We start from the raw sequence: 22,150 nt of genomic DNA on the forward strand, positions 1-22,150 counted from the left end.
TCAAGGTTAGTACTTGGCACTAAGGCTCAGGTGACTAGAATGAAGCACAACAAGAAGTTAAATTACCTGAAGCTTTGCTATGTGCAAGAGCCCTAAAGGCATTCTAACAGCCCTTTCATCTATAAAGTGGATGTTATTTATCTCAGAACAAAGGTAGCATAAATAATAAGTAACTGGAGATTGAAATGTTCCCATCTGTCTTTTTCCATCTCCTGTCATATTTATAGGTAATGCCTTGTGCAGAACACTTCATCTTGAAACGGTAAACAATGAGCAGTCTTCCCCCAACTGAGGCATTTCTGCTCTTGCTCAGTAAATATCAAGATCACAATATGACAAAATTTTATGGAAACAGTATGAAAAGATTAGAACAGGTTGATGTTAAAAATTATTATAGTGCTTGGAAACTTTATGTCATTCTTGGTCTGGTATGCTGTTTCCTGTTTTCTAGATCAATTCAGCAAAAATAATGAAAATATTCTTAAAGCAGAGGACACAAGGTGTCATTGATCACCTTGCTTCTTCTCAACTATCACCCTAATTGTTGATAGCAATTCCTCTAATTCGAGTTTTATACTAATTTTTAATTGTTTTATATATATATATATATATGTGTGTGTGTGTGCGTGTGTGTGTGTGTGTGTGTGTGTGTGTGTGTGTGTGTGTGTGTGTGTGTATGTATTCCTGGAAATCTTAAAATTAATCCCAGCAAATTATGAGTTCATATTTTATTGTTTTATATGTAATACAATGGTGCATACATGTGAGAATTGTTTCTTCAATCTCCAGTTAACATGTGCCCCTTGTTTGCTGTATATTTTCCTTTTATGATATAACAAGCTACAACAAGCAAGGTAGCATCAGATAGCAGAGGTTTATTCTCTTGGTCACTTGGGATATTAACATGTCATCAGGGTTTCTTTTCATCAGGGGCTTTGTAGGAAGATCTTCTCTTGGCTTCCTTTTCCTGTTTCTAGAAGCTATTCTTGGCAATTCTTACCTTATAGTGTCCTCTGTCATCATGGTCGTTGTTCTCAGCATGTACTTGTGTCTCTGTCCTCACAAGTACCTCTTAAAAGGATGGCAATCAATGAACTTAGGGTATGCTCTCATCCAGTAGACATTCTCTTTACTTGATTACATCTGTACTGACCCTACATTCACGTAGAGTCCTAGGCACTAGTTGTAGGCATTAGGACTTCAGCATTCCTTTGAGGAGAACCAACTCGACTCTCAAAATGTTCCTCATGAAATCTCACCTGGGAGAAACAACCAAAGTGAGTTGTAGAGGTTACATTCTGGCAAATTTGGTGTTCATTTGTGGGCTCTGTTTTTGATTTCATGCACTAAGGTGCAGTCCAAACCAAGTCTAAGTATCATTGTTTCAATAATAGAGAGTGGTGTACCCCATTGTTCAGAAACTCTTCTGTCAACTGGCCAGGCAATGAAGAGATTAAAATGAGGGTGACAAGACATCTGTCCAGTCCCTTGGAGGACTGGTACGGTGGAAGAAGAAAAACCAGGATGGCAGAAGGGGAAACAATGGCCCTGGTATCCATGAAATTTTCTAACATGATTGTCATCACAGTTAGCTATGTGTACAGTCCATTTTTAGAATAGAATGATTAAAGGCTGCATGCAATTATTTGAAATATAATAGAAGCAATTTATTTTCTCTCTGTTTCTCTCCTTCTGTCTCTCTGTCTCTCTCTCTGTCTCTCTCTGTCTCTCTCTCTCACACACACACACACATACACACACACACACACACACACACACACACACACACACACACACTAAACTCATAAAGGGAAAGAATGTTTCCTGATAGAAAGGGCTCTCCTACTGTTGGGTTGCTGGATGAAGAGGCAGTTTTGAATACCAGGGGAACATTTTCTAAAATTTTATTTGTTTTTCACAATCACCGCAGTAGTTTATACAGTCAAACAGTAGAAGTTTAAAGGTCAATGATAATGAATTGAATTCATCAATAAAAGCAGGAAAGTCTTTTTTATTGGTGAAGTAATTATGTTGCGATTTTAATTGCTTGGATATATGCTGTTAGCGCACATTTACAATTCTTAAATGCAGCCCTTACAGGCACTGTGGATCAGAGGATGAGAGGTAAGTTACTTGACTTCCGGGCAGTGATACAGCTTGAAAGCTCAGTGGAGCAAATCTGCATGCAGAAACAGTGATGTAATCACAACCAAGAGACAATATAATTAGTGTGAGCATTACCCTCTGGTATAACCATTGTATTTACTGGTACACCACACACTCAGGCAGATTGTTCGAGAGAACTGTACTGGATTTAGATGGAAAAAATACATTTTTCAAGTCTGGGACATGCTCTTTTCTCAGTGATTTTTATATAAATTTGATTTCCTTACCTGGTATAGACGTTTCCACATCAGTTCTTTCACATAGCTAAAGATGTGAGTTTTTCCTGTCCTTCATGCCATGCATTTTGCCACTGAAGTTGTTATTCCATTATGTAAAATGAGATAAATAGCATTCATTTAATATGATTCAAGCATGGGATTCATGACAAATAATTCTGCTTGGTTATATAAGAAGAATTTGAACTGAGCCGCTTGTTCAGGAGAAGGCTGCCTGGACACTATTTCTGTTCACAGTTGTCGTGGATCTTTGACACAGCTTCGAGGTATACAGTCGACAGCCCTCCCAGTTAAAGTGACTTTGTAAGAAAATAACTGGAAGAACATTTCCTAGTAGCTTTAAGATTCAAGTATTTGTTGAAAACTCAATTCCATGCATGTACATATACATGTACATACATGTACATACACCTACATGTATTTCTTAAGAGAGAATTCTCCCTTTAATAAACACTTGTTGTGATGATTAAAAGATAATTGAGGTAAAATGTTTAGTATAATGTTTGTACACTAAGTGATTAATAACTATCTAAATATTTCCAAATAATCTGCATTTCAAACATGAGCACTTACAAAAAGATATCTTTGGGATTTTTTTAATATCACTATCCATTTAATTAAATAAAATATGTTAATATAATTTTTCATGCAACATTTTGTAATATTTTAAAATGCTGTGTCAATATATGTAACTGGGCGTCATTTGGCTCTCAAAATAAGAATATCAGTCCCTTGAATACATTTCTTTTCAGTAAAGCAAACAAAAGGTTTTCCAGTAGGACCATGTAGGCAGACTATGGGAATAAATGACCTTCACTTCTCCTTGGGGCTCTATCCTATATTTCCATGGAAACAAGGCATGCACTTCTGATTCTGGTCATCATCTCTGCCCTCAGAACATTCCAGCTATTCAGGCAATTGTAAAACTGCATTCTTTTCTGGTTTGTTTCATTCTCTATAATTACAGTTAGAGCTCAAGCAGAGGGCTGGAACAAATAATCCTTGCTTACGTGGAAGTGCTAAAGTTCGTCTATTTAGGCAAGCTTGGTTATTCCCTCAGAACTAAAAGCACATCTAGTTGATATCAGACCTTGAATGCAGCACTTGAAGATGCTCTGCAGAGGTGGAACGGAAGCCAGGAAACTCCAAGGCTTGCTCTAGCTCCTCTGCAAATAGACTTAAAACCCTAACAGAACTCATCAGTTGTTCTACAGCCCAGCCCAGCTCTGCCATCAACACTTGCAAGGTCATGGAATAAAGACACCCGCAACACAGGTTGACACCCCAATCTTGATAGAGGAAGTCATACAAGGCCCTACCTCTAGATGAAGAGCTACAAGAAACTAATAGTGTCTAGGAGAGGAAGAATCAATATTCTCCAGAGACAAGCCCCCTGATAGGTGATCCAATCTCAATTAAGTATCCCTAAACAGATACCTATATCCAGATAGATAGATAGATAGATAGATAGATAGATAGATAGATAGATAGATAGATAGGTGTGTGTATATACACGTATGAAAATATATACATAGATATGTACACACATAAATGCATAGATGATAGATAGATAGATAGATAGATAGATGATAGATAGATAGATAGATAGATAGATAGATAGATGAGTGTATATACATGTATGAAAATATATACATAGATATGTATACACATAAATACATAGATGATAGATAGATAGATAGATAGATAGATAGACAGACAGATAGATAGATGAGTGTATATACATGTATGAAAATATATACATAGATATGTACACACATAAATACATAGATGATAGATAGATAGATAGATAGATAGACAGATAGACAGATAGATAGATAGATGAGTGTATATACATGTGTGAAAATATATATATAGATCTGTACACACATAAATACATAGATGATAGATAGATAGAGAGATAGATAGATGATAGATAGATAGATGATAGATAGATAAATGATAGATAGATAAATGATAGATAGATAAATGATAGATAGATGATAGATAGGTAGATAGATAATAGATAGATAGATAGATAGATAGATAGATAGATAGATAGATGATAGATAGATAAATGATAGATGATAGATAGATAGATAGATAGATAGATAGATAGATAGATAGATAGAGATGATAGATAGATAGATAGATAGATAGATAGATAGATAGATAGATAGATAGATAGATAGATAAATAGATGGTAACAACACTAAGTGAACTCAGCAAAAAATTATATATAGATGGAGAAGAGGGGAAAGAGATGTATGACCATAATATTTAATAATAACTAAATTAAGTTAATAATAAATAAAGATCATGGATTTGCAAGAAGAACATGAAAAGAGGTGGGGGAGAGGATGGGATCTAATGATGTAAGTATATTTCATACTCACATATAAAATCTTCAAAATTTCTTAAAAAGAAGAAAAAAATTCTCAATCATTTTTCAGGGAAACTGATGATCTTTGCTTTCTTTCTCCTGGAAAGAGAATTCAATGGAAGGCAGAAACCTCAGAGTACTCATAATACAAGTAGAAAATTGAATTGTGAGAATCATATCCAACACAAGATTAGATAGTTCAAGGATAGGGACTTTTAGAGAACCCATTTATTTTTCTCTGACTTAATCTTTGTCAGGCCCCACTACTGCTCAAGATAAGTGTTGTCCATTGTCACCTTCCAAAAGCCCTATGTCTATTTTTCTTTTCTAGGATAATATGGCTAGCAAGTCCATTCTCCCATCAGTTATAAACTTCATTGCACCCAAAATGAATTTACCAGAAAGCATACTTACCAGTAATAAAATGGACGCGCATTTTTATCTTAATGTGCTCCTAAAAAATCACCTCACCTAAACTGTGTGTCAGCCATGCCTTTCTAAGTGTGGCATCATAATGCCCTTGTCTCCCCAGTTTACTCTCCTGCTTCAGTCTTATCCCAGGAAATTCCAGTGAATGCAAGGATTACTAAATTGAAGTCAGTCCTATTCCTGTAACCAGTTCTTGAGACAGACATTATCCCTCTAAGTAAAGCACACTCTTGGGATTACTCATGGTCCTGTCTGGGATGCAGCCACTGCCTGCAAATCCTAGTCCGTTCTCAATGGAGTCCTGACGTAGGAGTCTCTCATGACTCACCAACTTCAGGGCAACTTGTCCATCATCAAGAAAACAGTGTCTGAACTCCACGTGGAGACATGGCAAGGAAACCGCCAGGGACTTTCTGAGGATTTCAGGATTCTGTGGAAACTTTGAAAGTTTCCAGTTTGGGTTTTTCATGGAAAGAGTTTCTTGAATTTTTCTCAGTTGTTCAGTCTTTTGATGATCAAACCGTGAAGCTAAACTCCTTTCTCCAATGGGTAGCCATGACCTATGTCTTCACAATTACTGTTGGTTGTCAGTGTGTGTTTCTAGTTGACCATTTATTTACTTATTATCTGGAAGACAATAAATCCAGGTCAATTCTAGGAGTAAAATCCACCTTATATTTTAATTGATACTAAAAGTTGCTAAGGCATTTCTTGAAGTAAGCGAGTTAATTAAATTTCTGAACTTTTAAAGCAAGCAGGAGATTAAAATCTACACGTGTTGGCCAAGTGTCATGGTTTGCAGGTCCCCTCGAAAGTCACACTGAAGTTATCGTTGTTTCAGGACTGGCAGGTGGGACCCTCAAGAGGTGTCTGCGTTGTGCTGGCTCCAGTCGTCTCACAAATCAATGCCACCCCTGAGGGTGGCTTTATAATAAGGAGTGAGTTAATCCCAGCGTCTTCTGTGTAGCGTATGTTTGCGGCTGCCCTTCTGTGAGGTGGCTAGCTGCTGGTTACTCATGTTCTTGTACTTCCCAGCACCCAGAATTATGTGCCCACTAAACATCCATTGTTTATAAATTATCCAGCCTGTGGCACTCTGTTCAAACAGTGTGAACTGGAAGGAGACACTAGTTCATGTTGAGGAAACAGCGACTGCCTTTTCCCATTGCTTTGGAGCAGGCAACCCCAGCGATGGCTTTTCCTTTTCTTAAAATAACTCTTGCTGTTTCTGGTAGTTGAATGCCAACATGGCCCATCTGGCACTGTTTTTCTAGAATATCATAGGACTGCTTTTCTATTCAAAGACAGACTTTCACGTGTCCTTAAAACTTACCTTGTCTTCAACCTTGCGATGGTCACACTACTGGCATCAGCTTGCCACAAACAGGATTCCGGAGAAAAGTGTGGGGATGAGGGTGCCAGCAGGATCCCCAGCAGCAGTGTGGATCATGGACAATGACGTCAGTCCTATGCACATGCTCAGCTCTGCTGAGTCCTTCACGTAGCAGGCACTGCCTCCCTGCTGGCAATGACTGCACTCCAGCACGCTGGTGGTAGACTGAATGGCAGTGCAGGTATTTTGGGAAATACTAACATTTCAAATGGCTGAGAACTAAGAGCCCTTGAGAGGACAGTGTGAATGCTTTTGGTATGTTGATAATTTCACCTTCACACATAAAGCTCACAGACTGTTCCATGAGATCAACTATCTGCTACGGAGTTATAATTATGCAACCGAGGTTGAAGGCACAATATAACACACAAACCTAATGTCCATCTTGAGATGTTTTCTCTCAGTACTGAAGCCTATTAATTTGATTCCTAGAGAGTAGATTTCTGATGATATAATGTGTACAAGCAAGGACAACCATGATAAAACACTATTATAAAACACTTTTTCAACACTGTTTCTGGTTGAAAAAGTTCAACCAGAGCATGAAAATGCCCACACTGCCAAAGCAAGTTCACATTAGGTGGAAATACACTGTGAAAGGTTGTCAATATCTCATTCCCCATTCATTATCTACAGGCATTAACAGAAAGGCCGTCTCAGTAACTCACCAAATGTGACCCTACTGTCCACAGAATGGAAGTTCTTGCTTCCATGAAACTTCTTTCATCAATGCTGAAGGAGCAAAAGTCTTTACCTATTAAGAGCAAAGTTTAGAAAAAAAGTCGCAAGAAGAAACTGCTGCACACATTTTAAAGATAACAAATTATGGCTTAAGTTGGCAGAGATGGTCAGGTTCGATATCCTGCCTCTAGTGGCACTCAGTGACATTTATCAGACATGTAATCACTGCTTTTCATGAATGAATGCATTTCTACGGGCCTATTTACATTAGACCAGAAAGAGGCCTTACTCATGGGCAAGGTGTGCCTCCAATGGGTTGGATGTTCCCACACATGTACTAGGATACTCTCTCATTGGATTTGTGATCTTCTTATCATGTGCTGGATGCTCCTTTACATGTCATGTTGTCAAGAGCCTTCTCTCAAATATTGATCCAGACATTTCCACACAAGGGTCTTGGTACTTCCTCTCATAGGAATGAGGATGCTCCCTTACATTGGCCACAGTGTTTCTGCACCTAGCCTGTATGATCCCTCACATGGATGTGGATGGAGTTCCTATCTCATGTAGTAAGGGTTCTCTTTCACACTGGTGTGGACACTATCCCACATGGGTCCTGGCTCACCTCCTCACAGGACTTAGGTGTCCTGCCTACAGAAATCAGAGTACTCTCCTACAGAGATCAAGACTCTTCCTCACGGAGGCCATGTTGCTCCCTCACAGAGGCCATGTTGCTCCCTCATAGAGGCCATGTTGCTCCCTCATAGAGGCCATGTTGCTCCCTCACAGAGGCCATGGTCTTCTCTCACAGAGGCTATAGTGCTATGATGCCCCCTCACAGAGGTCATAACGTTCCCTCACAGGGGACTTGGCGCCCATTTGATAAGAGTGAGAAGCACAGTGGTCAGAACAATTCTGGGCAGATCTAAGGCCTCTAGTTCTCATTCACTACTGCTTTTATGAAATAAAGTAGGAAGACATTTTTTACTAAAAACCACCAAGTAACAGTAGTTAAAATGCAAATGAAATTAAGGGGACCGCTGAGCATACAGCACCAGATTTATGAGGAAAACAGATAAGCAAGTTTCAGGTTTGCCATTCTTCTGTTAAGGGTCTTATTTTCTACTCTAGGTCACACATGGACTATTTACACAGCCATAGACAATTAGAAACAACATGATCAGGTAGCTAAGAAAGCCCAATGTGGTAAGAACAGACAGCCCCTCTAGAACGTTTGGCATCTGTCAAGAATGCTGTACACTAACTACACAAGGGTCAACTTCTCTGTGTGCTTCTAGCCCACAGTCTAATGCATGATGGTTGTATGGATAGTCACTGCTCTGAGTTTTCTTTCTATTGCTTTGATAAAACACTGACCAAAAGCAGCTTGGACAGGAAAAGGTTTATTTGATCTCACACTTCCAGGTCCCAGTTCATAACTTAGGAAAGTCAGGCAGGAATTCAAAGCAGGAACCTAGAGGCAGGAACTGGGATAGAGACTGTGGAGAAAGGCTCTGGCTTCCGAGGCTCCTGTTAGCAACATTTCTCCTGCAGCCGCCTTTCTCACCCTCCAGGAATATAAATGTCTACAGTTGGGATGGACCTTTCTACATCAATTAGCAATCAAGAATATGCCTCATAGGTGTGCCCATTGGCCTATCCATTGTCAGGTCCTCCTCTGAGGTTCCTTCTTCAGTGTGTGTCATGTTAGTAGTCATTTAATGGGCAGTGGAGAATGAGCGAAATCCAAGGTGACTATATGCTGAGATGAGATGCAATGGGGAAGAAACTCAAACAAAGGAAAGGACCTGCAGTGAAAGAAAATGGACACAATTTGCCTTTCTCCTCTGCATTCTTCCTGTCCTTGTGCTCTGGCTAGTGTTGCCCAAACACATCCAAAATTCAGGAATCTACATCTCTGCATCATTTAAACCGAGCAAGTTACATAACTTCAACTGATCATATACACACAGAGTAAGGACTGGGAATAAGAACGCTGGACAGCAGCTTTGCTTCTTGCCCAAACTTTAAAGCCCCCAGGAAGACAACTTTTTGAAATTTAAACTATCTGTCACTAGGATGAAAAAAGTTAATAATGCGATCACTGATACCTCTCAAAATTTCACATTGTTTCTATATCTAAAAAGAAAATGAATTAACACTAGTCAGATGTTGAAAATACATAAAGAAAAGATGTTTATTCTTCTAAAATCTTTTTCCCAAGTTTTTGACCTCTTATAAGAATCAAATAAAAAGAAAGTTGGCTGATAAAATGCCAATAAACACGTTAAGTGGACAATGTTGAGACATGAAGCTAAATGCTTCCACTGTTAGATTTGAGTTGCTCATCCGTCATCGATACTCAGTATTTGGTGGTTTGGCTTGGGTGAACGTTATGTGAAATGAAACAGTAGTGATGGAATCTCCAGGCCCTCATATTTCTGCCCAACCTGTAATGGCTAGGATACTCTTACTGACTTTTCCAGCCCCCAGTGGAGTCAGACTCATATAGGGACACTGAAATTGAGCTAAGAGAAAGGACTAACAGGTTTATTTCCTCAGTGAGTGAAAACGTCTTCATTTTGGTGACTCTCATTCAACTATGAGGGTTTCAACTCTGCTTTGGAGCTTCATCATCTACTAGTTTTCCTCTCTGATCACATAGCGCTTAGTGCCAAAATTGTTTTGAAGCACTTGATTTTGAGTAAAATCTAAAAGAATATACACTTTACTTAAATGGTGGAAGGAGGGTGATGACTGATTAGAATGATATATTAGAAAGTGTCCTTTGCATGGTGGATGCCCTTTACTAAAGGGAGAAGGTCTATAGTACATGTGCTGCAGTGCTGCTTCAAGCATTGTTACCCTCAGCCTGAGTGTTATACTTCGGTGTCTACTGAACAAGGCTGAGCCTTCTATAGGTAGGCCTACAGTGCTCCATTATGTAAGTTCAGTCACTGAGAGTCATCTTGCTGTCACTGCCATTTCATTCTCTTAATTCCAGTTTATTTCAGATTGCTACCTGATGAAGTAATTCCAAAGGTTACAAGGCCGGAGGAAAATAAGTCAAATGGATAATTGCTTCCGCCTACTCCCTTGCCATCTGCTTTCTCTTCTCACACATTCTCCACAACTGTGCTCTCCAGGTTATGAGTAACTCGAGTACCTAGAATGTGGCTCAGTTTCCTTCTCTTGAGGTTCGAGAGTCTTTGTATGACACAGGAGAAGGCTCACCCTCTTTGGTCCCTGACATCACATGAGCTATTTTTTGTTCTGCCTCCAATTTTTTTTTTAAGTTTTTGTACTTGCTTATTTGCATTACTCCTTTCGTTTGTGTGTGTCAGTGGAAATACATGTGCCTCCAGGGCATTTGGCTCTCCCAAATCATCTTTGATTTTTGTTTTCTGCATACCAGCTTCAAATAATTAAGCCCATATTAAAAACAGTGTTCTGCAAGGTGTTTTTTACAACTTGAATACAAGGTCAGTGTTTTCTTTTTAATGACCATATACTACTTTAGGGTCTGTAAGTTTCTAAATTAATGGTGTGTGTTCAGACTGTTCTCAACCTTTCTATAGTAAGAGCAAGTCCATAATTAATTCATAACAGTTTTAATTTCCTGAACTCTTTTGGGCTTTTGTGATTTTCATTACTGTATTTCTGTATTGTGTATGTAAGCCTGAATGTTGTTTAGAACCATAAATATAACATCCACCTTCTTTATTTACAAAGAAACTTCCAAACCATTTGTTTTCAACCAGCTATTTCCTTCTAGGTCTGTTTCCACGGGCAGTGCTGGGTTGGTTACCTCCAGCCAATCTGTCCCCCCACCTGCACTGACAACAAGCAACACACCCTTCAGATATATTTCTTTTCAAGAATGTCTTCTCCCAATGCCCATCATTGCTTACCTTTCTTCCCAGATTCCTGCTCATGCTCCAAAAGCTCTCCTATCATGTGCTTTTTGTATAGACCAGTGCCCTCAATGAGTGGGGTACACATGTGTTAGTGGCAAGGACTATAATGTTGCAATCCTGTCTTCTGTAGCACCTAAGGCTGTCAGCTGTATATCCTCAGAGAAATCAGTGTGTGATCTCCAACTGAACATCCCAACTATCGGTAGTTAGATTCTCAGTCAGTGGAAACTTTTTTGGACTGATCCCATTGCTTTGTCACTGATCACAATTGAACTAAATTTGGGGCTGCCATTTATCACTAATAGTAATTACATGAAGAGGTCCATAGCACAATAAGAGGGTGAGCTTCATATGTGCTCATAAAAATACTATTTCTTTTTTTTTTTCAGATGAATTGAATTTCTACTTTACCTTAAAAGTATGTGCTACATCATATAGTTTTGTAGAAAGAATGAGATTCTGAGAAACTTAATCACTTTCTCACCTAGCTGTTAGAATGTTCTCCTTTGGGAAAAAAATGTCAATTTTATTTTTATAATTCAATTTTGTATTTTATAGGTACGTGTTATTTTATATTGCAATTTTAACTAGTATGTACTTTAGAGTTCAATTATAAAACTTACAAAATCCATTTATATTAAAAGCTATAACAGAATAATTTTCAACAAAGATTCTGAATTAACTTGCTTCTTCACAGAAATATTTTTTCATCTATATTGAAGATGGAGAGTCTAAATTATTTTTTCCAATGGGGATGATATTGTGTTAAAGTAAATAAAAGAAATATATTTGAATGAAGGAATAGATACTGATCTATTCTTATGTATATTATTTGAATCTACTTTGGCTCAAAAACAGAAAGCAAGCTTTTATTATGGATTCATGCAAATGAGGCTAGCAGGGTTGTGTGTGCTGGGTGGTAGTGAGCCCCATGCCTTCTTGATTAAAGGGGGAATATGACTGTAATAAAAGGAGTTTTGTTTTGCTTCATTTTAGGTCAAAGAGGATTTCACACTGACTTTATTTGTGTCTATCCTTCATTCAGAATGGTCTCCTGCAGCCTTCGCCACAAACATTACATTATCATAGTGTAAATCTCAGTTGTATTTTTCTACGCAGAGACATCCAAATCCTGTAGTGTGTCACAGTCACAGTGTATAACTCCCAGTCCCAGATCACGGTTTCTCTAATGCCACAGATCCCCAAAGTAGTTCGAGTCCCCTGAGAGGGAATTTGATGTTGTCTGGGCACTGAGTTTTTTAGTTATTAGCTAGTATGTCAGATAAGTTCCAGTAACTTTAAGCTGCTAAACTAATATGATCCTTCTTCATTTATTTTTTTAATGATATGATTCGAGCTGGTAAATACTCTTTGTGCTAACCTAGGACCTTTGGATGCTCAGGAGCATTAGGTCACCCTGTGTCTGAAAAGCCAGTATCTTCTCATCTTGGGGGTTACTCTTAATCAAGCCCACATGAAGCTATCAAAACGAGAGGACCTGCATTAATAAAAGAATTTTCTTGTTATAAGTTTGTTTCCCTCATACTTGTACAGAAGTACAAGTTGTTCTATAATGGCAATATGATTTAACTCTGAGGCTCTTATAGGACATAATTCAGAAAACAAATTTATTTTTGGCCAACTATTCTAAGAAGCTGTAGGGCTACACTATCTATAGCTATTCTTGATGATCACTCATGTTCTAGTGTCTTCTGCTTTTTCTCCCCTCTTCCTTCTTTGGTAACAAAGCAGACATCGCAGTTTGAGGATATATACTTGAATTTCACTATAAGATTTTTGTAATCTGTGTGTGGTGATGAATACCTTTAACCCAGCACTCTGGAAGCAGAGTCAGGCCGATCTCTGAGTTTGAGACTACAGAGTGAGTTCTAAGACATCAGGGCAACACAGAGAAACACTGTCTCAAAAAAAGAAGAAGAATTTTAAAGGCTTCTTTTTATTTCCAGAAAGCAAGGCAGGGTTTTGTTATATAGTAAAGTGTCAATAATATTAATAAATGGTTGATTTTGTGTTTGTAGTCATTATAGAAGAGTGGCCGATGGGAAGTGAATGTAGTTGAATTTTCCAACTTTGGAAAGTACTGGAGAAAAAAGCTAAACGAGCAATTTTCCATTTATCTGAAAGACTCCATTCCTCTCTAGGGCTCCATTTGGTTCTCTTCACTCAAAGACATCGAGTTAGTCTTCAATTTACAAATAAGCTGGAACCTCTGGGCTTTTCTCAGTCATGTTAAAACGACTAGTCACTGGCTCACCTCATGCTTTGTTGTGGAAGTCATGAAAATCCTGCGAAAACATTTCAACGATAAAAAATACTAACTGCTGGTCAGGATGAGAGCATGGGGACCTGATTTTATCTCCAGATTTGTTTCTTAGTCCAACATTGAGAACATCGAGGTTTCAATCTGCCAGAATTCCAAGTGATGGGACCCCATCAATACAGACACTATAATCCGAGCAACCATTAAAAGGTGTCACAAGCCTCCCCCCCACACACACACATACACACTACTACCTATGGCAGATGGGAAAGCAAGAGACCGGACCCTGCCTCTCACCAGGTGTACCACCTGGGAGAATGGCCCTTGCATCTCACCTGGGCAGCATAGTGGAGCTTCCCCTGGTTGTATGGGTGTAGGTGAGCTTGTCCTGAGGGCGTGAGAACTGTAGAAGCAGCCCAGCTCCTTGCTGCTTACTGCATAGGGTGAGCAAGCTGGGGCAATGCTGGAGAGCTCGCCCTCGTGTTGAGGATGGGAGAGCCTTTAGGCTGACCAACCCAGCAACCACCCAGGCCCACGACGAGGGCTATGAGTTAGCCCATCCCGAAATCCATGCCCTCTAAAATCTGCTAGAGCACATGAAGAGGCTGGCCCTGTAGTCCCATAGTTGCAGGGTCTCGTTGACACAGGACAACAACAGGATATCCAGGAGAAGTCCCAGTGAGGGCCCAGTGTCAAGAAAGTACAGCAGAACCCAGAGGCCTTGATCCAGACCAATGATTCGTTGCAATAAACATTTGCAAGTAAAGCCGTATGGACCATAGGGTGCACTGTGTGACTCACTGTGTCACACAACAGCTGCCATGATGGGATATTCTTTTCTTTTTTCTTTTAAATTGTATTTTTCTTGAGTGGGAAGGTGGGGGTGCAAGGGTAAAAGGTGGATGCAAAGGAATGGGGAGATGAGTGGGATCAAGATGTATGATGTGAAATCCACAAAGTAATAAAAAGGGTTTTTATGTCACGAGGCTCACCTTACACAAAACAGAAAAACATTCTGGATGTTTTCTTCCCTTTGCAATAATTTATCAAACATTGAGCAACTGTTAAACTGGAGGTAGTTTGCTCACTACTAAAGAGAAATAATCTAGTGAAATCAAAGTGTTGCCATAGTGGGGCCAAAGTTAAATGGGAGGCAGGTTTACCCAGAGGCTTCAGTGTCTCCCACATCAGTCCACTGCCAGATTGAGTGCTTTATTCTGGCAATAGTCATAGAACATCAGGACAGGGATGATTTCCATGTTGGAGATGAAAAAACTGAGATGAAGTCTAAGGAAATTCAATGAGGATTCAAGAATTTAGAGAGGAGTCATCCAAGATTTCAGGAATACTAAATGGACTCAGTGTAGGGATAGGGGAAAGGGACAGACAGACAGACAGACAGAAGGGGGAAGGAGAAAAGGATAATCACAAGAACAAACATGAAGTTGGAATGAAAAATTGTAGAGATAGGAGAAGAGTTAATTAGAAGGGAATAAGGGGTAAGTTTGAACCAAGCACATTGTTTACATGTGTGAATACTAAATAAAATACTTTAAAGGATTCTGGATGCATGTGACTTGATTGTTTCCAAGCCACGACTATCCATGAAGCAGAATCAGAGAAAACAAGAAATGGTGGAAGGAAAGTGAATCTCCAGTAAGCCAGGGAAAGTGTGGGTTCCTGAAGGAGGAAAAGAAAAGCACACCAGCGTGAAGCGGTGACTTCCTGTCGGGGGAGATGCACAGTGAGCAATGCACATAAGCGACTATTTGAGGAGGAGAGGACACCATTATTCACTTGTTATTATGACAAAATATATTTGAGACTCAAATTGTCCGAGAGAAATAATTTGACTTTCACTTACAGAAAAGGAGTATGTGACAGCTGATAAAATAAAGACACAGGAAAGCCACAAAATTTGGGGGAGACGTTAAACAGCTGCAGGAGGGAGACAAAGAATTCAGTTTAGGCCCGGCATGCAGAGCATGGCAGTCTATCCGCCGCAGTGGCTGTCAAATGTCATAGACATTCCAGTCAAGGCTTGCAGTAAATCTGGAACGTAGAAGTTCCCAGGTGACATAGAATTGTAAGAATAATCACTTTTTGTGGCAAAATGTGGTCTCAAATATAGATTTTAGAGTATCCTGGTGGATAGAAATGAGTTGTGAGTCCGCAGAGTCCTGTTTTGTAGTATTAGGATGGAGCCTAATAGGGTGCTAGCTGCCAGTGAGAGGACTGGAGAAGTTGGGAGGGGGATGGGAAAGGAACTTCCCCAGAGAGTAAAAGATGCCAGCAAAAGCTGTGGAAGAAAAAGTGGCACCAATTCAAACATAGAAATTTCAGGAAATTCTAGAAACCGACAAAAATCAGTAAGAATACTTCCTTCATATTGTCCTATGACCATGTCTAACACAGGAGGCAAAGACAGGCAAATTCAAATTGATAACTCTCTCAGAGGAGGCAAGAGAGAGGTTGGCTACAAAATAGTGAAAGCATAGATTGATAATGATAATTATGTTACAAAGTTATTGGGAAGGACACACCCTAAGGTGGGAGTGGTCATTCAGCCTAGAAGAGAGCCAGGCCCCATCTGGGTCTTCTGGGGAAGCTGATGGGAGATAATGTCTCAGACTTGAACTCACTAGAAGATCCCCTTCTACCACAGCGTGCAGTGCACTTGGGGCAGCTGCATTTTCTACAGATCAGAGGGTCTGTCTCCTCTGAACCAGGGCATCAGGTAAGAATGTAGACAGCCAAGGTCACAATAAAGTTTTGAACCATGTCCTTTCCTATACTTGATCTATCAGAAATGGAGAGGCACAGATACTTCTTTTTAAAAAATAGAGAGGATATGTATCACATGACGATGTAAGTGAAATTGGGAGAAAATTCTGACTCTGAGTAATGAAAGTATTTTGACAACTAATTATTAATTAATTTAAAAATTATCACAGTGAGAAATATTTATATGAGTAAAGTTTAAAATATTTAGATATTGTGGGTCCTTAAAGGTCTCTTGATAATGTTACATTTAAAAAGTTCCAGTTATTAAAGGTTAGCAATTTTTATGACAATATATAATATTCCAATACCGATGCTGTGCAATATTTCCAAATTCTTAAAAGTGCTCCCCACTAAAGACAGTCATTTAATTAGGAAATGACTTTTCTCATTGAATTTTGTATCTAAATTCATTGAACTAAGCACAAAAATGTAGGTAGCATGGGGAGAGTTATATTTTGGAAAGAAATTGTTTTAATTAAATTTTGTTTTAATGAATGGACTAGAAGTCATCTCCCATGGCTTCCTGAGGACATTATACAGAAAAAGCAATTGGGACTGGAATTCTAGGTTTAAGAGTAATGGGTCCAGCTGTAGAAGGTGAAAGAAAGGTGAATGTATAGTGAAATAATGGCTTGAATAGTCAAGAGTGTCTTTACCCAGAGGCAAGGGGTGTGTGTGTGTGTGTGTGTGTGTGTGTGTGCGCGCGCGCGCGCGCGCAGACGCAAAGTTCACTGTGGAAAGGTTTAAGAAAGAAGCAATTTCCAATCCATGGGGTTTTGCACCTTGCCCTGGTACCAGCACCATCTTTAGGGCGGAAAAACAGCAACACCCAAGCAAACAGATCTGCTAATACAACTCTGGTCACCTTATTCAGGATGAGAATTCACTTTTATAAAACCACAGGGTCCTGTGTAGATTATATCATAATGAGAAACAGCAGGGTGGCTGTGAGCATGCTCACTAATGGCTCCTGGTCAATCCCCATCATGCTCTCACTTGAGAAATTGCTCCTTACCTGAGCAGATTCCTCAAACAACAGGAAACCAGCAGAATCTGTCTTTTCTTTATTGGGTTGGACATGAAGTGAAAGAGTAGAGATGCAGTTTCTTGAAGATTTATCTATGACTGTGTAAGATTTCCCTGTTTAGTAGCTTAGCAACAAGTACTGCCAACATCATGTCAGCATTCAGGGGTAAAGTAGAGGTTCACGGATGTTCTTCTGATCATAAATGACCACAAGGAATGTTGAGATGCACTTTTGGGCAATGTGATGGCACTGTGGGCTAAGAAGAAAAAATGGAGGAAAAAACATTATAAATTTGTCTTAATTTGCCTTATTGCTGTGATAAAACACTATCGCAGCCCATCATGAAGGTAAATCAGGGCAGGAACTCCAGGCAGGACCTGGAAGCAAGAACAGAAACAGAGGCCATGAAGGAATACTGCTTACTGACTTGCTCTCCATGGCTTACTCAGCCTGTTTTCTCAAAAAGTCCAAGTTATCCTGCCCAAGGGTAGCACTGCTCACTGTAGGCTGGGTCCTCACATATCAACCATTATAAGGAGAATGTCCCTACATATTTGCCTTCAGTCCAATCTAATAGGAGCATTTCCTCAGTAGAGGTTCTCTCTTCCCAGATGACCCTGGTTTGTGTCAATACCAAGGAAATCCAGTTTTTCCAAGTGTATGGTGAAGCACAGGCAGTGAGAGATGCTAAGAGACAACCAAATGCATGAGAGTGACTGTTCAATGAGACTTGCAGATACGTTGCGGAGAGATACCACAACGGTTGAGAGCCCTGACTAGTCCTTTGGTGTTGATTCCAGCACCCACATGATAGCTTGCAACCATCTGTAAACCAGGCCCTGGAGATCTGCCTCCCTCTCATGGTCTCTTCAGGTGGTGCACACAGAAGGTACACAGGAGACAGAAATACAGATAGAACTCTATGGGGTTTTTGCATCATCATACTGAGAGGGAGGGGGAGGGCAGGGAGAGAGAGAGAGAGAGAGAGAGAGAGAGAGAGAGAGAGAGAGAGAGAGAGAGAGAAAGGAGGAACAAGAAGTGCTGTGAGATTTCATTTGCTAGAAATTTCAGGGAAAATGATCTGTATACACTCTTATAATCTTCCCACTGCAGTCTTTGTGTTTACACCTTGCTGAAATCCTGCCCTATTACTAAACATAATGACTTTTTACTATGAGGGCTTCCACTTCTGAAAATGGACACATTCTGGTGTCATATGCCCACCAGAAACCCAGAGGACTTAAACTATACACATGTCTCTTTAATCGTCTCTCATAAAACAACCGCACAGTGCGACTGGGGAGGGTTGTCTTCTTTATTCGAATCTCATTTTCAGAGATATCAATTGGAAAATTCTCCGAAGCGTCTATGCAGAAGTGAGTACGGGCTTCCTTGACACGTCCAGGCGTTGACTCTATAATGATGGCAATGCTCATTTAATGTTGTTACAGAGGTAATTTTGGAAATTTAGAATTCTGTTGAAAATGTTTAACTAAATATTTCCTTTATCCAATAAGAAACATTTAACTCCATCAGGACCAAAATTAATGATGAGTTAGTGCCCCATGAGACTCTAGACTATCATAAAATGCATGCTATTTTATATACTTGCCCTTTCCAGGAGAAGATACTCTGGCCAGAGTGGACATGCAGGCAGGTTTCTTTGGTTCAGACCTGGCTCAGCCTCTCCTCGCTAGTTATTTGCTGAAACAGTTTTCTGTGTGTCGCTCTCCTCAGTACACTGGCAGTGCTAACCACAGGACCCACATCAGAAGACCATGGAGAGGACTAAATGACTGAGCACATTCAAAGTGTTGTCATTATTTCCTGGCAATGATACTGGTTATTAGTGCAAATTGTTATCATTTGTTTTGTTTCACGGGATTTCCTGATGGGCCATGAAGTCTATGAACTTCATGTTTCTGTTTCTATCCTTTATCCTGCAAGGAGCACCAGCCTAGGATGTGGCAAGTGAGTAATCTGTCATATGAGCAAATGGGCGAGTAGATAATGCACCATGTTTCTCCCCATGAGCATGAACCTGGAACAGATTTCAACCGTGTGTGGTGATTGAGAACTTCTATAATCTTTTCTGCCAATTTCCTATTTGTCTGAGTTAGTCCTCTTTCAATAAGATGTTTCTAAAAAGATGTTTTTGCAGAATACATGTCTTCCAAACAAAAGCAAACTTCAGGGACAATAACTCATGAAATACCTAATTTTTAGCCCCTGGCAGTGTATAAGGAACACTGGAGAGCAGTTACAACAGCACCCCAGGTCCTCAGTTTGTCCACGCATCTAGAGCTCTGATGGCCATGAGTGGGGAATTAGTGCTACAGTTCTTTGCTACCTCTCTTCAGTATTCTAGATACACCCTGGCTGTCCTCTGGATCTATACTTCAATGCCACAGGGAAAATCGATAGTAATAACACAAGGTGCTGAGAGCAAGGGTTCGGTTGCTCCGTTTTCTAAACTAATCTTCTAAGTCTGCGACATTCCTGTGAACTCAGAAAATCATGAACCATGATTTGGATAAATTCTGATAGAGAATATAGAAAATAATATACCAAAGATAGCAGAAAGACTTCATTTTAGTCATTTTTAATGAAATATTCAATGTGGTAAGTACATGTAGATTTGGCAGCTATTGATTTGGCAATTTTCTGCTATTAGGATTGATATAATATCTGTAATGAAAGATTTAGATAGTGAAGAGTCCAGGTTTGCTCTCCTCCTGTGCCAAATAAAGATCGTATTTTCATTGTCAATTATAAAGTTAATTTCATTCTCACTGGAATGATATATGGTTTGTTATGTCATGAAATTTTGCAGCTTTACAGCTAAAGAGTCTTCAAAACATGTTATTCAGCATAATGGGGTTAATAAATCAAATTATCTGCAAACGAAAAGAACATGGATTTTCTGTGAATGTGAATCTTAGAAGATAAATAATACCAGAGATTTTACATGTGAATTGATCAGTGGATATCAGAATATTTGGGAGAGAATATATATATTAACATATATATGTTATTCTATTTATTTGCATTATAATATATAGGTTGTATATATAGTATAGGCTATTCTATTTATTTGCATTATAATAAATGTAACCATAGTGTGTATCAGAAAGTAAAATGACAATATTGTAAAAATTGTCTGAATTTTAAATCAAATCCAAAAACATATCAAAAAATCATCCACCATGATCAAGTAGGCTTCATCCCAGAGATGTAGGGATGGTTCAGCATATGAAAATCTGTCAATATAATCCAATTATAAATAAACTGAAAGAAAAAAAACACATTATCAACTCATTAGATGCTGAAAAGTCTTCAACAAAATCCAGCATCCCTTAATTATAAAGGTCTTGGAGAAATCAGGGATATGAGAAACATACTACACATAATAAATGCAATGTAAAGCAAGCCTAAAGCCAAGATCAAACTAAATGGAGAAAGTCTCAAAGAGATTCACTAAAATCAAGAAAAAGACAAGCCTTCTGCATTCTCCATATCTATTCAACAAAGCACTAGCAGTTAGCTAGAACAATAAAACAAAAGAAGATAAAGAAAATACAAATTGGAAAGGAAGAAGTCAAACTTTTGTCATTTACAGATGATATGTTAGTATACAGAAGTGATCCTCAAAATTCTACTAGGGAACTCTGGTGGCTGATAAACATCTTCAGTAATGTGGAAAGAAACAGGATTAGCTTAAAAAAATCAGTATGCCTGCTATATACAAATGATAAACAGGCTGAGAAAGAAATCAGTGAAACATCACCCTTTACAAAATTCACAAATAACATAAAATATCATGGGTAGTTCTAATAAAACAAAGACCTAAATGACAAGAACTTTAATAAAGAAAAAAATTGAAGAAAATATCAGAAAATGAAAAAAAATCTCATCGTTCTTGCATAGGTGGGCTCAACATAGTAAAAATGGTAATCTTACCAAAAGAAATCTACAGATTCAATGCAATCCCCATCAAAATCCCAACACAATTCTCTGCAGTTCTTGAAAGAACAATAGTCAACTTCATATGGCAAAATAAAAAGCCCAGGATAGCCAAAACAGTCCTGTACAGTAAAAGAACTTCTGGAGGTATCACATCCCTGACATCAAGCTCTACTATAGAGCTATAGTAATAAAAACAATTTGGGATTGGCATAAAAATTTAAACATGGATCAATGGAATCAAATCGAAGACCCTGATATTAATCCACACACCTATGAACACCTGATTTTCGACAAAGAAGCCAAAATTCTACAATGAAAAAAGAAAGCATCTTCAACAAAGGGTGTTGGCATAACTATTCTGACATGGAGAAGACTGCAAATAGGTCCGTATCTATCTCCATGCAGCACAAAACTCAAATCCAAATGTATCAAAGACCTCAAGATTCAGTTACACTGAAAGTGATATCTGAGAAAGTGGAAAGTAGCCTTCAATGCATGGGCACAGGAGACCACTTCCTAAATATAACATCAGTAGCATGGACACTGAGAACAAAAATTATTAAATGGGACCTCCTGAAACTGAGAAGCTTCTGTAAGGCAAAGGACACAGACAACAAGAAAAAGCAGCAGCCAACTGAATGGGAAAAAAATCTTCACCAACCAACCCCACATCTGACAGAGGGTTAATATCGAAAATATGTAAAATACTTAAGAAACTAGACATCAAAATACCAAATAATCCAATTAAAACTGGGGCACAGATCTAAACAGAGAATTTTCAACTGAAAAGAAATTAAAATGGTCAAAAGACATTTAAGGAGTTGTTCAACATCCTTAACCATCAGGGAAATGTAGATCAAAATGACTCTGAGATACCATCTGTAACCTGT

At 38.9% G+C, this 22,150-nt stretch overlaps 1 protein-coding gene and 1 long non-coding RNA gene across 4 annotated transcripts in view; one reads left to right on the forward strand and one right to left on the reverse strand.

Annotated features, from left to right (window-relative positions):
* Bank1 (B cell scaffold protein with ankyrin repeats 1) overlaps positions 1–22,150 on the forward strand; it is a 230,998-nt gene that overhangs the window by 127,744 nt on the left and 81,104 nt on the right. The gene's annotated exons all lie outside the window — the stretch shown is intronic.
* LOC125414691 (uncharacterized) lies at positions 621–4,881 on the reverse strand. The gene is made up of 3 exons (XR_007236340.3): positions 4,796–4,881; positions 2,394–2,476; positions 621–1,259 (listed from the first exon to the last, which is right to left on the reverse strand). It is a non-coding gene; the product is annotated as an uncharacterized LOC125414691 (long non-coding RNA).

This window comes from Myodes glareolus, chromosome 17, assembly GCF_982192425.1.
Source record: "Myodes glareolus chromosome 17, mMyoGla1.1, whole genome shotgun sequence".
In the NCBI taxonomy this organism is placed as follows: domain Eukaryota; kingdom Metazoa; phylum Chordata; class Mammalia; order Rodentia; family Cricetidae; genus Myodes; species Myodes glareolus.